This window comes from Schistocerca americana, unplaced genomic scaffold (genome assembly GCF_021461395.2).
Source record: "Schistocerca americana isolate TAMUIC-IGC-003095 unplaced genomic scaffold, iqSchAmer2.1 HiC_scaffold_93, whole genome shotgun sequence".
In the NCBI taxonomy this organism is placed as follows: Eukaryota; Metazoa; Arthropoda; class Insecta; order Orthoptera; family Acrididae; genus Schistocerca; species Schistocerca americana.
The window spans coordinates 66,091-72,699 of NW_025726708.1; positions in this window are offsets into that span (position 1 = coordinate 66,091).

Genomic DNA, 6,609 nt, shown 5'->3' on the forward strand with positions numbered 1-6,609 from the left:
TTTTGAGCCAAAAATACCCTTTTTGAATCAGAAGAATTACCCCAAAAAATTATACCATATGACATAAGCGTATGAAAATATGCGAAGTATACTACTTTTCGTGTTGAAATGTCACTTATTTCAGATACTGTTCTAATGGTAAATAAAGCGGCATTTAGTTTCTGAACAAGATCCTGAACATGGGCTTTCCACAACAGCTTACTATCTATCCGTACGCCTAGGAACTTGAACTGTTCCGTCTCGCTTATAACATGCCCATTCTGTCTGATTACAATGTCAGTTCTTGTTGAATTGTGGGTTAGAAACTGTAAAAACTGAGTCTTACTGTGATTTAGCATGAAATTATTTTCCACAAGCCACGAACTTATATCATGAACTACATTATTTGATAATGTTTCAATATTACACACAAGATTCTTCACTACCAAGGTGGTGTCATCAGCAAACAGAAATATTTTTGAATCACCTGTAATACTAGAAGGCATATCATTTACATAAATAAGGAACAGCAGTGGCCCCACCACCGACCCTTGGGGAACGCCCCATTTAACAGTGCCCCATTGGGACTGAACATCATTACCACTCTCAATATTGCGGAGGATTACCTTCTGCTTTCTGTTCTTAAAGTAGGAGGCGAACCAATTGTAAGCTACTCCCCTTACTCCATAATGTTCCAACTTCTGCAGTAATATTTTGTGGTCAACACAGTCAAAAGCCTTCGTTAAATCAAAGAAAACACCTAACGTTCGCAACCTTTTATTTAATCCGTCCAAAACCTCACAGAGAAAAGAGACTATAGCATTTTCAGTTGTTAAGCCATTTCTAAAACCGAACTGTACATTTGACAGCAAATTATATGAATTTAAATGCTGCAGTAACCTTGTATATACAACCCTCTCGATAACTTTAGCAAACACCGATGGCATAGAAATAGGTCTATAATTGTCAACATTATCCCTGTCTCCCTTTTTATAAAGTGGCTTCACTACCGAGTACTTTAATCGGTCAGGAAACCGACCACTCCTAAAGGAAAAGTTACAGATATGGCTAAGTACTGAGCTAACATACGTGGAACAATACTTCAGTATTCTGCTAGATACCCCGTCATATCCATGAGAGTTCTTGGTCTTTAGTGATTTAATTTTTAACTCAATCTCCCTCTTGTCAGTATCATGGAGGAGCATTTCAGGTAACAGTCTCGGAACACTTTTTTCTAAGAGCCCTATATGATTCCCTGTTGGGACTAGGTTTCTATTTAGTTCACCTGCTATATTCAGAAAGTGATTATTAAGTACTGTACATATATGCGACTTATCAGTAACACGGACATCCCCACTATGCACTGATTCTATATTCTCGACCTCTCTCTGCAGACCAGCCACTTCCTTTACGACTGACCATATGGTTTTAATTTTATCCTGAGACTTAGCTATTCTATCTGCATACCACATACTTTTTGCCTTCCTAATAACTTTTTTAAGCACCTTACAATACTGTTTGTAATGGGCTGCTGCATTTAGATTTTGACTGTTTCTAACGTTTTGATATAATTGCCACTTTGTTCTACAAGATATTCTTATCCCTTTAGTCAGCCACCCAGGCTGCCTGTTTGTGCTAGTAACCTGTTTTGAACGTTCTAACGGAAAGCAACTTTCAAAGAGCACGAGAAAAGTCTTGAGGAAAGCATTATATTTATCGTCTACTGTATCAGCACTATAAACATCTTGCCACTCTTGTTCCTTGATAAGGTTTACAAAAGTCTGTACAGCAACTGGATCAGCTTTCCTAAAAAGTTGGTAACTATATTTAACATGTGTTGCAGCACAAAAATCTTTTAGACTTAAAATTTGTGCATCATGATCTGAAAGGCCATTCACCTTTTTGCTAACAGAATGCCCTTCTAATAATGACGAATGAACAAAAATATTGTCTATGGTTGTTCTACTGTTCCCTTGCACTCTCGTTGGAAAGAATACGGTTTGCATAAGGTTATATGAATTAAGGAGGTCTACAGCATCCTTTTCCTTGCACAATCACTTATACAATTAATATTGAAGTCACCACATATAACTAACTTTTTGTATTTCCTATAAAGTGAACCAAGAACATCCTCTAGCTTTAGCAAAAATGTTGTAAAATCGGAGTCTGGGGATCTATAAATAACAACAGTAAGAAGTTTAGCTCCACTAAATTTAACCACACCCGCACAACATTCAAACACCTTTTCAGTGCAGTACTTTGAAACATCAATTGACTCAAATGGGATACCGTTTTTCACATACATGGCTACTCCCCCACACCGCAAAGAGCTCCTAGAAAAGCTGCCAGCCAACCTGTATCCTGGTAAAGGAAGCCTCTGAATTATCTCCTCATTTAAGAAGTGTTCAGATACACCAATAATTTCAGAGTCAACATCTATAAGCAGTTCACTAACTTTATCTCTAATACCTTGTATATTTTGATGAAATATACTAATTTCCTCATTAATTGGATACCCAAGCTTTGTAGAAAGTGGTTTCTTTGTTAGAGAGACTTCCCTTAAGCAGGAATACCTATCAGCTGACTTCAGTCTAAAAAAGGTACAGCTCTAACACCCACAACTACCGGAATTTTCCCATGAGTGATCCCACCACCCCCACCTATGCTGTCACCTATAAGTTTTGCCAACCTCCCCTTCCCATACCTGTTGAGGTGCAGGCCATGTCTAGTGAAACCCGTCCTACTGATAGACTCCACCGACACCACTGAAATGTGACTCATGCCTTCTGTCATCAGCGCACCCCCAAGTCTCATGTTATTACGCCTGACGGCTGTATTAAGATGAGGCCGATAGTGACGCTGAAACAGTTCCACGAAATGCACATTGGTGTTGCCAGTCTGAGTGGCTATCTTTTCCAGGTCACTGTCTATGTCATACTCCCCATCCCTATCAATACTATTACCAACCCCACCCACAATCACTACCTGATCCTCTTTAGTAAAATCCCTACATAACCCCCCTATGTTAAAAGTCATCTGAGCCAATCCTGCATTAGGCTTCACAATGCTGGTGACCTGGTACTCACTCTTCAAAACTTCCTGCAACTGCTGGCCTACACCTCTACCATGAGAACTACCTAACAGCAGAACCTTCTTCTTTCTCTTAGACTTTGCAACTGTCCTAGCCACCGTAACTGCTGAGGTCTGCTGCATACTTTATACATCTACAGCTACTAGAGACTCCTCTCCACTAGACTCTGACAGTTGGTCATATCTATTACAAACACCAATAGTAAAACTATCTGAAAATCTCCTTCTCCAGCAGATCTCTTGCCAACAGCCAGCTCCCATTCCCCAACCCCCTTCTCCCTCCTCATCCTATCTAGCTCCTCCTGTGCGTTCTTCAACTGCAAATGAAGGGCACAGATCTTACGCTCGAGCTCCTCTATCAATTTACTCTTGCTACATAACCTGCAGTTCCGGGAGAGGATCTCACCAGAATGCCCACTGGCTTCCCCACTGCATTCCCCCCAGTGAAAATACTTCGAACAAGTCTCACACCGCAATCCACTACTCACGAACCTACGCCAAAGCCCACACTTCTCACTCATGGTAACATTTTACAATTATTCAAACAAGAAAACAACTTTATCTAAGTTCCGCTACTACAATAAGAAAATGTTAAAAACTGACTACAATTATCACAAACTTGCTCTACAAGGGAAGTAACTACTATTATTGACAGTATTAATCAACAACTTGTCTCCAAGGGGATATTGCTGCCTCGGGCACCTTATGGTCCGCCTCCTGTGAGTCTAGATTTTCGAATCCGACGCAAAACTGATGGTTAATTGTAACGTTCAGGGCCTCCTAATGACGATGGAACACTCAAATTGCGTCGAGATTCAATACATTGTCCTTCAGCCGACTTGCAGCCTCGGGCACCTTATGGTCGTTCTCCTGTGACTCTAGATTTTCGAATCCGACGCAAAACTGATAATTAATTGTGACAATCAAGGCCTCCTAATGACGATGGAACACTCAAATTGCGTCAAGATTCAATACATCGTCGTCCAGCCGACTTGTCTCCAAGGGTCTATTGCTGCCTCGCGCACCTTATTGTCGTTCTCCTGTGAGTCTAGATTGTCGAATCCGACGCAAAACTGATAGTTAATTGTAACGTTCAGGGCCTCCTAATGACGATGGAACACTCAAATTGCGTCGAGATTCAATACATCGTCCTATAGCCGACTTGTCTCCAAGGGGATATTGCTGCCTCGGGCACCTTATGGTCCGTCGCCTGTGAGTCTAGATTTTCGAATCCGACGCAAAACTGATAGTTAATTGTAACGTTCAGGGCCTCCTATTGACGATGGAACACTCACATTGCGTCGAGATTCAATACATCGTCCTCCAGCCGACTTGTCGCCAAGGCTCTATTGCTGCTACGGGCCCCTTATGGTCGTTCTCCTGTGAGTCTAGATTATCGAATCCGACGCAAAACTGATGCTTAATTGTAACGTTCAGGGCCTCCTAATGACGATGGAACATTCAAATTGCATCGCGATTCAATACATCGTCCTGCAACCGACTTGTCTCCAAGGGTCTATTGTTGCTTCGGGCGCCTTTTGGTCGTCCTCCTGTAAGTCTAGATTATAGAACCCGACGCAAAACTGATAGTTAATTGCAATGTTCAGGGCCTCCTAATGACGATGGAACACTCAAATTGCGTCGCAATTCAATACATCGTCCTCCAGCCGATTTGTCTCCAAGGGTCTATTGCTGCCTGTGAGTCTAGGTTTTCGAATCCGACGCAAAACTGATAGTTAATTGTGACGTACAGGGCCTCCTAATGACGATGGAACACTCAAATTGCGTCGAGATTCAATACATCGGCCTCCAGCCGACTTGTCTTCAAGGGTCTATTGCTGCCTCGGGCACCTTTTGGTCGATCTCTTGTGAGTCTAGATTTTCGAATCCGACGTATAACTGATAGTTAATTACCTTCAGGCCTCCTAATGGCGAAGGAACACTCAAATTGCGCCGAGATTCAATACATCGTCCTCCAGCCGACTTGTCTCCAAGGGGATATTGCTGCCTCGGGCACCTTATGGTCGTACTCCTGTGAGTCTAAATTTTCGAATCCGACGCTAAACTGATAGTTAATTGTAACGTTCAGGGCCTCCTAATGACGATGGAACACTCAAATTGCGTCGAGACTCAACACATCGTACTCCGGCCGACTTGTCTCCAAGGGGAGATTGCTTCCTCAGTTACCTCATGGTCGTTCTCCTGTGAGTCTAGATTTTCGAATCCGACGCAAAACTGATAGTTAATTGTAACGTTCAGGGCCTCCTAATGACGATGGAACACTCACATTGCGTCGAGATTCAATACATCGTCCTCCAGCCGACTTGTCTCCAAGGGTCTATTGCTGCATCGGGCACCTTATGGTCGTTCTCCTTTGAGTCTAGATTCTCGAATCCGACGCAAAACTGATACTTAATAGTAACGTTCAGGGCCTCCTAATGACGATGGAACACTCAAATTGCGTCGCAATTCAATACATCGTCCTCCAGACGATTTGTCTCCAAGGGTCTATTGCTGCCTGTGAGTCTAGATTTTCGAATCCGACGCAAAACTGATAGTTAATTGTGACGTACTGGGCCTCCTAATGACGATGGAACGTTGAAATTGCGTCGAGATTCAATACATCGTCCTCCAGCCGACTTGTCTCCAAGGGGATATTGCTGCCTCGGGCACCAAATGGTCCGTCTCCTGTGAGCCTAGATATTCGAATCCGACGCAATTCTGATGGTTAATTGTAACGTTCAGGGCCTCCTAATGATGATGGAACACTCAAATTGCGTCGAGATTCAAAACATCGCCCTCCAGCCGTCTTGTCTCCAAGGGGATATTGCTGCCTTGGGCGTCATATGGTCCTTCTCCTGTGAGTCTAGATTTTCGTATCCGACGCGAAACTGATAGGTAATTGTAACGTTCAGGGCCTCCTAATGACGATGGAACACTCAAATTGCGTCGAGATTCAATACATCGTCCTCCAGCCGACTTGTCTCCAAGGGTCTATTGCTGCCTCGGGCACCTTATGCGCGTAATCCTGTGAGTCTAGATTATGGAATCCGACGCAATACTGGTTGCTAATTGTAACGTTCAGCGCCTCCTAATGACGATGGAACACTCAAATTGCGTCGAGATTCAATACATCGTTCTCCAGCCGACTTGTCCCGAAGGGTCTATTGCTGCCTCGGGCACCTAATTGTCGTTCTCCCGTGAGGCTAAATTGTCGAATCCGACGCAAGACTGATAGTTAATTGTAACGTTCAGGGCCTCCTAATGACGATGGAACACTCAAATTGCGTCGAGACTCAATACAGTGCCCTTCAGCCGACTTGCCTCCAAGAGTCTATTGCTGCAGCGGTCACCTTATGGTCGTTCTCCTGTGACTCTAGATTTTCGAATCCGACGCCAAACTGATAATTAGTTGTAACGTTCAGGGCCTCCTAATGACGATGGAACACTCACATTGCGTCGAGATTCAATACATCGTCCTCCAGCCGACTCGTCTCCAAGGGTCTATTGCTGCCTCGGGCACCTTATGGTCGATCTCCT